This window comes from Aegilops tauschii, chromosome 4, assembly GCF_002575655.3.
Source record: "Aegilops tauschii subsp. strangulata cultivar AL8/78 chromosome 4, Aet v6.0, whole genome shotgun sequence".
Classification (NCBI taxonomy): Eukaryota; Viridiplantae; Streptophyta; class Magnoliopsida; order Poales; family Poaceae; genus Aegilops; species Aegilops tauschii.
The window spans coordinates 274,431,661-274,442,817 of record NC_053038.3 but is presented as its reverse complement, the minus strand read 5'-3'; the positions used below and the strand labels follow the sequence as shown (position 1 = coordinate 274,442,817).

Genomic DNA, 11,157 nt, shown 5'->3' with positions numbered 1-11,157 from the left:
ACCTCCCCGCCCCCTCCCCCTTACCAAAAGCCACATTTCCCCTGTTTCCGCCTTCCTTTCCAAGTTGAAACCTTCACTCCTTGCTTGCAGCGCCGCCTCCTCGCAGGCGACCCTCCTTCATGCTGCTCCGCCTCGCCTATCCAGACAGGTAATCCACACCCGCCCCCCATCCTCCTCCTCCTTCCACATCCCACATGCCCCGACCGTCGGTGCGAGCGTGACACCTTCCACCCAAATCACCAACCCCTCCACCAAATAATCGCCGGCCTAAGCCATGGTGCACGCAGTATAGCCAGGATCTCAAGGAGCATTTGACAGCGGAGAAGCAAATCACGGCCGCACGCGCGGATGAGGTTGCGATGGCTGCCATTCGTGCTGACCCCCAGATCTTGGAGGAGCACCTCGCCGTCGAGGCCACCGTTGACTCCTCGCGCACCGACACCGCGACGCGGTTGGCTGCTTTAAACGACAGTTCGTGGCGTTTTCTCGAGGCCACCGTCGGTGCCTTCGACGAAGACTACGAGGTGTTTTCTCAGCGTGCACGTGCTTACCTCATCTCGAGAGCCAGCAGGTTCATGCCCGGAGCGGCTCAGGCAACTCACCACTACAACGAGGGCACCCACGATGCGAAGGCCTCGCCCTCTTCCATGTCCAAGGAGCCAATCGTCATCGATATCTCCGATAATGAGGAGTAGCTTGTCTTAACAAATTCTAGTGAATTGTGCTATCTACTTTTAGCTCACTATAAGGACCCATGTTCAGTTTGCTAGCTACTGCCTGTCCTTAACAAATTCTAGTGAAATGTGCTATCTACTTCTACCATGCAATCTTCTGCTATAGTGTATATGTTCTATATGTCGTGCAATGTGGTGTTCAGCTAACTGCTTGGTTCAATTCTGCAAATGTGATGTTCAATTCTTCAGGGTGCAATATTTCCAAGTTGTTAAGCATGCTTGGTTTGGTTAACTGTCTGATCTTCTATTAGGAGTATGTTATATTTTGTAATGTGGTGCTCAGTTAACGTTTGGTTCATTTGTTGTGGTGTTTAGTTAACTGCTTGGTTCAATTCTGCAGTGCGATGTTCAATTGTTGTGGCTGCATTCTGTTATTGTATACCATGTGAGGAATAAATCGAATTTGGATGCACTTAATACATGAGAAACATATACAAGTGCTATATTTCCTAGTTCTTAATCATGCTTGGTTTGGATAAATGGGTTTTCCATGTGGCTTGAATTAATCTGATGGATCTGCAACGTGCTTATTTTTCATCAACATATTTTACTGATAGCATGCGAACCCTTACTTAACCTGGTGACTAACTACCTTATATGTGTGGGGAAATAATGGGAAGCACTGAGGTTTACAAGATGGTACTAACTATTATACCTTGCCTTTTTTTATTCCTTTGCCCCATTTCCAATATAGAGAAGATATTTATCCACATCCTTGTTTTCAGGCTTCACTAATGATTACCTCTCAAACCACCTCTAGGGTCAGAAGGCGAGGAAAGTTTTCATCCAACACCCACGGTTCAATATTGAAGTGTTCCTGAAGAGGTCGAAGGATGGACAGTCAATCATCCACAGGCACTAACCTAAAGTTGCAAAGACCTTCAACATGAATGAAGGCTCAATATTCGTCTTCCGCTTCAGCAGTTTTCCAAATGAGATGCATCTCTCTATATACCGTCTATGATGCTAATTTCGAAAGGTTCTAGATGTTGCATGTGAAACTTGCTGTTGGTGCAGTTGTGTAATGGGGTAGCTGAGTGCTGAAGCTATATCATGTTGTACTCTGATGTATTTCACCTATGAAATCTTGCTTCCTTAATATGGAAATGGAATATATTATGTGCTTAATATGAATGTCAATTAGATTAGTAAATGAATTATTAATAATAGGGCAATTAGCCCGCTAATTGGCCAATTAGCTTGCTAATTGGGTTTTCCTATTGCAAACGGTTATTGAGAAAACACCATGGGTGATGACCTTAGGCAACGCACACAGTTTCTAGGAATAAACAGTGTTGGATCAATGAACAATCACACACGACATTCTGTTAAAAACTGTTTGCGTTACGCCACCGTGCGCAAACATTTTCCTTGGAGTGACTGTGTGGGATGTATATACGAACAAAAACGTTTAGCGGTGACTGGCTGTGTGGGATGTACTTGCGACCGGAAACAATTTCGCTGTATAATTGTATTTTTTTAGCTCTACTGTATGTATTTCCGTATTTGAGCGCTCGCCGGTCGCACACGACCTCATTTTGCCAAGCGTGTGTGCCAGGAGGGCATATCCCCGACGGTTTCTGGGTCGTGTGGGAAGGACCCCCCTATCGCCCACACTCACTAGGCGACGGTTCCAAATGCCGTCACGAAAAGGGGTTAAAAACCATTTGTATAGGACCGACGCGTACCAGTGTAAGGTTGTCACGTTATAACAGTACCATAATCACATTAGGTTGATCTCAAACTAATGTACTCCATCTTACTTTAGGCAGAACTAATGTAGAACTATAGACTTTATTCTTGCAAAGTACTCCCTCCATACTAAATCAGCGACACTTGATATGGGTAGTAAACTATGTTAACAAAAGATGTGAAAAACACGGATGCAACCAGTAAATAAATAAATGGATAAATAATCACAATTGGCACATGATATACATGTGTTAACAATGTATAGTTGCATCAGAGGAAAATACCCTCCACATTATAACTACAAACCAACAAAGGAGTATATTTAAGAGAAATAATTATTGTTAAAATGGCCATGCTCATACTGTGTCATGGGTTGAATACAAATTGAGAAGTCTTCCGCAAGCTCCATGTCTCAAGTTTTGAAAATGTGCAATTCTTTTTTTCTTTGGCAAGCAAAGAAATCGATGTCGTGCTACTCCATCCACCACAGCAACCCATTTAGAATACACAACGGACAACATCATGCCTTTCTCAACCTAGTTTGCCAGAAAATGGAGCGGATAAGATAAAGTTAGTAGCTGTAAGCCTGTAAGTTAAAAAAACAAACTGAACTATGTTCAATTGTGATGGACTTCATACGAGGCAAAGCACAGGCATACGCTAATATCTCAGAGCACTTGGATAAGCTAGTGTAGTCCACCATGGCATATTATCCTGTTATCCTGTTTATACACCCTCATATTCTTATCTTGAACCACTTGTAAGTTGGCAGAGATTGAAATTCACATATACACAGAATACGGTGGTTGTAGGTAAACATCATCATATCTATGCAATATTGCTTTTAAAGACCACTGCTCTGCGTCCTCTTTTTCTTATGTTTATCACAAGTTTTTAATTCCCTCTCTTGGTTTCTCATGGCATCTTACATTGACTTACGAAAGGAGCGTCGTGGGGTGTGGTTGCACGAAAGGAGACTCGTAGAAGCCCATCAGGTCCAATTTCACACCAGGCGTCCAAAATAGTCACCAGAGCAGCGGCCCAACAAGGAAACACTCGGTTTTAGCAAACACAATGATTCCAGGCGGGATTAAGAGTAAATCTGACGGCCGAAAACGCCCAAAACTGATGATCCAAAGGCTGAAAGTGCTAATAGCCTGAGAGGGTTGGAAAGGTGCTCAGTTTTAATGTATCTAAATATTCTTCTAGTATGTCTTACAATAGTTCGTGCAAAAATGTGTACTACATTATATCAGGTAAAATCATTTGTAAAATGAGCAAAGAGTGTCTAGTTCCATTGTAAAAGGTGGCTACTATTTTAATGGCCAAAAAACATGAGATTACAATGTAATGAAGCCAAAAAATAAAGAACTTAATGTAGCACACATCTTACATGAAAATATGAAATGAAAATGCAAAAAGTTACATAAATCAAGTAGCCAAGATGTGCAAGAAGCAATGAAATATTTTGGAGGTGAAGCCGAAATGAAATGGAAGTGAAAAGGCACCTCTCGACGGATCAGAACATAGATTATCTTCCATACATGCTAACTACTTACATGGATGATTCATAAGCATCGAAAATTTAAAGAAAGAAAAGCATACATGTAATATCCGCATATTCATGTAGTGCAGCTTCTTAAGAGCCTTCTTTCTAGGGTCGGAAGCTTCTGAAAAGCCTACGATTATCTAAATTTCCCATAAGTAGCAGACTTGAAATTTGCTTCAAAAATTCACAATTAAGAGTCTATAGTACAGCTCGAGCAACAAACCAGTGGTTCAGTATAGCGTCATGCAATAAGAGTACCCTTGCTGAAGATACAGTCAAACAAAAAGTAGTTTTCTTGAATCAATTGTCCAGTTTAGAGTTAACATATGTACTGCAATAACCAAGCATCAACTACAGCAGCTGAAGGTTTGTGAACAGATAACTTATAACTACACATGAGGAAGCAAATCTGCATGAACTCCCAGTGGGCACCGTCAAATTTTAAAGATTAAGTGATCATCTCCCAGCGAATACGTATAGAAAGAACACATCAGCTCCACCATAACTCAGTGCTCTGAATCTGTTTCAACCCTCCGGACTTGGTATTTAATTAACTAAGTACCACTTAAATTTATTCTTTGCCTACCATGAAGATTTGTACCTACTTGTAAACCTTCGTTGGCCTAACATGTAGAGAAACAAAAGAAAAAAATTGGGAGAAACTTAATAAACATCAATACCAGGGCAACTTGTTAACCAACTGAGAGAGACAAAGAGAGATATGAGGTTGTGAGATTCGATTCAAATTTCTTGAAGTCTCTAATATACTGACCACCTTCTGTTGACATCTAGTACAAAGGATCTATAAAAAAAGAAGTCAGATGTAGAATAAATTAGAAGTTGCACTTGAAGGAACCTATCTTTACAGCCATTCCAGACCCTCGAAGTGACGCACACCCTGAGCCCCTCCCAACCGAGAGGTCCCCAATTGAAACTGGTCAGATATCTGTACGTACCTCCGGCTGGTTGCTCGACATGGTGGATCTGGCGACGACACGCCCGAGAACTCCAGATATGGCTTGAAAACTCGGACACATGCTTCAGGGATGTAGTGCGCCACTGATGTGGGGATGGAGCTCATCGACGAAAAGAAAAAGATGCTCCCTGCTTCACCTTTAGGGAATACCAGAGAAAGAGGATAGCAGCGAGTAGGCGTAGACAGAGACGCCGCTCCCACGGGGCGGTTGAGGGGCTGCGAGATGAAGACATGGCGGCGGCACACCTAGGGTTGGCGAGGATAGGTCGTGTGCGAGAGTCAGAGAGACGAAAGGAGGGTCGTGGGTTGTGGTTGCACGGAAGGAGACTCGTAGAAGCCCATCAGACCCAATTTCACACCAGGCGTCCAAAATAGCCGCTGGAGCAGCAGCCCAGCAAGGAAACATTCGGTTTTAGTGAACACAATGATTCCAGGCGGGATTAAGAGTAAATCCGACGGCCGAAAACGCCCAAAACTAATGATTCAAAGGCTGAAAGTGCTAATAGCCTGAGAAGGCTGGAAAGGTGCTCAGTTTCAATGTATCTAAATTACTCTACATTCATGTCAATCCATTAGGACTATTTTGGTTCAAAGAAAAAACTGAAGGAAAAAACATAGCAATAGGAAATTTTTTCTATGGCACTCTACTATTCAATTATTCATGCATTTTGTTGAAAGGAATGGAGCAAAACATCCACCAGGACCTACTTTTCAAAATCCTATGCATGAAAACAAGACCAGGTGCATTAGTGCCAGAATAACATTCTAACTGTGCACGCTTTCATATAGTTTCACTTTTAATTTGGCCATGTTTCTTTGCATTCCTATGCTCTTCCAATTCCTGTGAACCAAACACCCAAGTTGACAGAAATCATGTGTTTACAAATGCTTTGTTTCCCACGTGCATTCCTATCCTATTTCAGTGTTTTTCCTATCCCTGCGTTTTTAGAATCCTGCAAGCCAAAGGAGCCCTTACAGAATTACTTCAGTTACAGGTAGGTGCTGAAGAAAACTTTGTGTGGTTTGTCCTGCTTCTGTCGCGACGTCGTCCACTTCACCTGAGCTGCTCCATCGACAGAAGCATCCACCGAACCAGACATCACAACTCCTGACCATCTTTCGCTGCCTCAGATCTCCTTCCCTACCGCCGACACCCACCGCAATGGCATCACCATCATCGACTCAGCAGATGAACTTGAGGAGTACACGAGTCCACAAGAGAGGTCGCACTCTTTTGTTTCTGCTTATATTATGCATTGCTTAATATTACCTGCTACTTTATTATCCTGTTCACCTCTTAGACTCCAAGTCAGGTCCAAATTAATGTTCAAACTTGAGTTTTAAAATTAGTTGTGGGGCACATATCGAGGCAGCAATGAATAGTATCGTTGTCTATTATCTGGTTCACCTAGAGTATGCCTATGTTGTTCATCTTGGGTGGGAAACAAATAGTAAAGCAATTATCATCTGTCTTTTTTACTAAATTAAAGCTATCATCAGCCTGCTATCATTATTTTTGGATCCATCCACTGGTTGTTACCATCACTCTAGATTTATGCATGCTCTCCTTACATAATCTCGCTATATTTTTTTCGTATGCATGTCAGATATTGTACACAGTCATGCTGAACATGTAGAGAAAAAGAGAAGAGTTTTGCGTGGCAATACAATGTCATGCAGACATCGCTCCATGGTGGGTACAATGGCAAACCCTCCCCCCCTTCCAAATTGTAATCCAGAGGAAGATATCTGTTTTGAGGCGGATTCAGACGTAGCTGACCACTCTTATTTACCCTCCAAGGTGTTTGCTCTAACTTAGCATGCTGATGTTAGTCATATCATGCATATGTTTCCTTGCAGTGCCTACTTTCGACATCATATGTGTCATCCACTCAGTTTAGACAGGTTTTGTAATGCCACCTGTTTAGTTTCTGTATCATATATGGGAATTATGCAGTCTCATCTCTTTCAGCCAGCCATAATATATGTGAAATATGCAATGCCATCCTGTTTAACCAGGCATCATATATTTGAATGATATCATGCCCATCCTTTTCTTCATTACATTTCAATTTGTCGACAATGTTTGTACATTAAACTACTCTTCTTGTGAATCAGCCATTTGAGTGGGTGATGGAAAAATCTAGAGTGAAAACAAGGTCTTCAGAGCAGACACTGCTACTTGTCGAAGCAGATCGCTTGCTAGGTCCCGATAGCTCCTCGGAGATGGATTCAGAGACAGATGACCAGTCCTATTCTCCCACCGAGGTGTATGCTCCAACTTGGCATGGTTATACTGCTCATATCATGCATATGGTGTCTTGCATTGCATAGTTTAGACATCATATACACAATATTCAACACCATGTTCTTAGTTCAGACATCATATATGTGAATGCCCTCTGCTTAGCATATAAATCACATATGTGAATTAAATCATGTGATCCTGATTACTTAGATAGCATGTATGTGAATTATGTCATGCGAACTTGTTTACTAAAGGCATCATATAATTATCTCATGCCATACTGTTTAGTTAGTCATCATATCTTTGAATTATGTCATGCTATGCTATCCAGTTTAGATAGACATCATATATGTGAAATTATGTCATGATATCCCTTTTAGTTAAACAATATACATGTCAACTATTTCATGCCCTCTTTTTTCCACACTATCTATTGCATCTGTCTCTCATACAATGTCTGTACATTCAACTATGTTTCCTATTTATCAGCCATTTGAATTGGAGCGGGTGATGGCAGTATCTAGCGGAGTAAAAACACGATCTTCAAATAAAATAGTGCTACCTTTTGGTGGAGATAGCACCCCGGTTGTACATGCACGAGAACCAGCCCTACCACACATAACCCATACTCTCGCACATTACCCCTACTGCGATGGACAGAGAACCAGCTTCACCCAATCTAACTCCAACCCCAGCAGATAGTAACCCAGTTCCTGTTGATACAGCACCATCTCCACCACAGAGCTCCCAAACAAGAGCAGTTTGTTAGGCAGCTCCAGTGCCCAAAGAGCCAGTACTACCACAGCGAACCCCAACTCCACCAGTTAGTACACCTATTCCTGTGGAGGAAGCACAACCAGCCATTCGTAGTTTAGCATCTATCGCATTTGATGTTGTTAAATCCTATGTGTGTATCTTCCCATCATGGAAATATTATACTGATGATGAAGGAAAATGCCAGTTGCAGGTGTTTTCCCAGGAGTTATGTTTAAGTAATGTTATTCATGGCAATGACTTTGCTTTGTCCCATACATTCTACCTTCATGATGGTTATAATACAACAAATTTTCCCATTTTTCTCTATAGAAAAGGACCGATTTGAAAACTCAGGATGAGGTAACCTGTGCTAATACCTCTGCTATCTTCAAGAATGCTTGGTGGCAGTATCGGAATTACCTGAAGAAAATGTACTTCACTGGCAAAGAAACTCATCAAATTCCCTTACGTTCTCCTGAACACATTTACTAGACGATGACTGGGAACGCCTTGTTCTGTACTGGTCCTGAACAAAGAATGTGGTAAGGTCTATAAGCTCATTTTTTATTTTTAAGTACTATATGCTTGCATCTTACTGTACTCTGTTCATGTAGAACAAGTGCTTAAACCTGAAGAACAGTTGTTCTCATTTAAGATTCCATTGCTATCGTGCATACTGCTTTGCTCTTGTATCACTGTATTTACTCATACAAACTTATTTTTAAATTGAAGGATTCAATCGAAACTCCAATGGCACAATAGGTATGTTTACGCATGTTTCTTTAACAGGTTTGCTCTTATAAATAACTCTGTTGATTTCAATTTCAATTGTGTATACAGTTGACTTCTCATATCATGCACACTACTAGCATCACAACAGAGCCAATAGTGTTGTTGTACATGTAGACCCGTGGTGCCCATCTGAAATCTTGTTGTGCCGTGTAGTTTCCAACGCTTTGTATTCTTTCAGTGCTGCTTTATCTTGAACTGATATGATTTGAACCGTGTCTCTATTTTGATTTGGTAAGACAATGCAGTGACCATAGGACATAGATATATGTTTGTATGATGCTTTTATAATGTACTACTTGGCAATAGAAGACTTGGTAGTTTAATCATGTCCACCTTACTAATGAACGGGTTCACCGAAATGAGTTTCATATACTAGTACATGCTAAACCTGTTATGTGTCTGCTTGTTTCTTCTTTTAGAGTGCTGACGGAATATTGGGGAAGAGTGCCTTATTAAGCAATGGTAAAGGAAGTAATGCAGATAAGGTTCAGGATAGTGAGACATCCTTGTTGCTCTCCAACAAAGCTGATAAAACAACTAAGGAAAACTATCTTGAAGACAGTGAGACAACCCCAAAGTCCTGTCTTCGTTTAGTGTTCGAGTTACTAGCCACTACCGCTGGCACAAGCTATTCAAACTCATTGTCTGAATCAGTTCGGTTTCTTGATTCTCAACTACAAGCTGAAAGACATCGATCAGCTATGCTGCGACAAGAAGCGGAAGGACTGCGGAAGTCCCTGGAGCATTCAGATGCATACTTTCTGGTGCAATAGCAAGCGTTGGAGGATTTTAGCGCCAAATAGGACAAAGCTAATAAGCTTGCTAAGCTTATTGCCAGCATGGTGGATACCCAGGATAACGTTTCTTGAACTCTTCTGAAGTTGTTTTAGTTATGGACTTGTTTTGCTGCCGCATTTATTTGTACTGGTGGCCAATTTAGACGGCCAGTGTATGTAATATGCTGCTTTGTTCCCTATATTTGCACTGGTGGCGAACTTTGATGCCCAGTGGATGTAATATGTGTAATAGCCGTAATAGCCTAGCGTTAGTTGCTTTCTTATTTATTTCCTTATTGTCTTGTTTAGTTATTTTCTTGTAGTCACTGCAGTTCTTTTTCCGCGTTTTTCTAGTGGCCACAATAACCTATTTTTTATAACTAGGCCACAATAACCATGGCAACACACGGACTGTTGTAACCATGGTCTTGCTACCTGCTGTAGTGACCATGGGCCTCCTACGGGCCGTAGGATCCATGGGCCTTCTACAGACCGTAGGATCCATGGGCCTTCTATAGGCCATATGATCCATGGGCCTTCTACGGGCCGTAGGATCCATGGGCCTTCCACGAGTCATCTAATCAATGGGCCTTCTATGGGCCGTAAAATCATTTCGCCAAACATGGGTTGTACTATTCGTGGACCAATAACGGTCTGCAAAATGGGTCGTAAATGGGCTAGAGTGGAAATCGTCTGTTTATGGCCCGACCATAACGGGTCGTTAATATGTCGTATTTGATGACACTATGAAAACAGCCCAACAGGTTAAGGGGCCGACTGTAACCATTGGCTGAATTTGGCCCACAAGCGGAACAGGTCAGTAACGAACCGTAACTAACCGAATTCTAGAAATGAGCCCAAGATTAAATGGGCTCTTAGAAGGCCCAAAGTTAACACTGGCTATTTCATCTCGGACCATTAATGGGTATAAAGTTCATTATGGGCCAATTTCATCTCGGACCTTTAATGGGCCCAGAGTTACAAAGGGCCTCCTATGGGCCGAAAGACGTCATGGGCCATACATGGGCCAGAAGTTACAACGGGCTGGAATCATATTGGGTGGCCCAGATGACGCTACTGGGCCAAATTCCTGTAGGCCGTGACGGGCCGTGAGTTAGCGGGCTGTAAATGGGCTATATGCAAATAGGCCATTAACAGGCTTTCCGTGGGTCGGCCCGCTACCTTTTGACCAAGTCAAACGGGCCAGCCTTTTCACTAGAATGGGCCTCTATTGGGGCCGTGCCACGTGTCGACGTATCATAGGTGCCTTCGGTCCAATGAGTGGATGACATCTGTCCCAACGGTGAGCCGACACGTGGTTCCTTTGGCCATTGAGAATTTTACATGTGGAAAATCCCCATTGATCCGGGCTATTAACGGGTTATCGGATCCAAACCGGAACCCTATAGCGTAACGGCGACCCGTTATGGTGGATGCCACGTGTTGGTCACCCTTGACAAACACTTCTATGACGCACGATTTATTGTCTTGGAAGTGGACACTTCCGTGATGATAATTTTGGTAATGTCATGGAACACTTCTACGATAGCACATGTATGACTATCTTGATTATGTCATAAAATTGTCATGGATGTACATGCATTACAGAAAACGTGACCTACTGTGACAAACAT

At 42.2% G+C, this 11,157-nt stretch overlaps 1 long non-coding RNA gene across 1 annotated transcript; it reads right to left on the bottom strand.

Annotated features, from left to right (window-relative positions):
- Window positions 1-2,627: 2,627 nt before the first annotated feature.
- LOC109757723 (uncharacterized) lies at window positions 2,628-5,291 on the bottom strand. Its single transcript, XR_012181964.1, has 4 exons — window positions 4,932-5,291; window positions 4,032-4,777; window positions 3,356-3,583; window positions 2,628-2,962 (listed from the first exon to the last, which is right to left on the bottom strand). It is a non-coding gene; the product is annotated as an uncharacterized lncRNA (long non-coding RNA).
- Window positions 5,292-11,157: the final 5,866 nt, after the last annotated feature.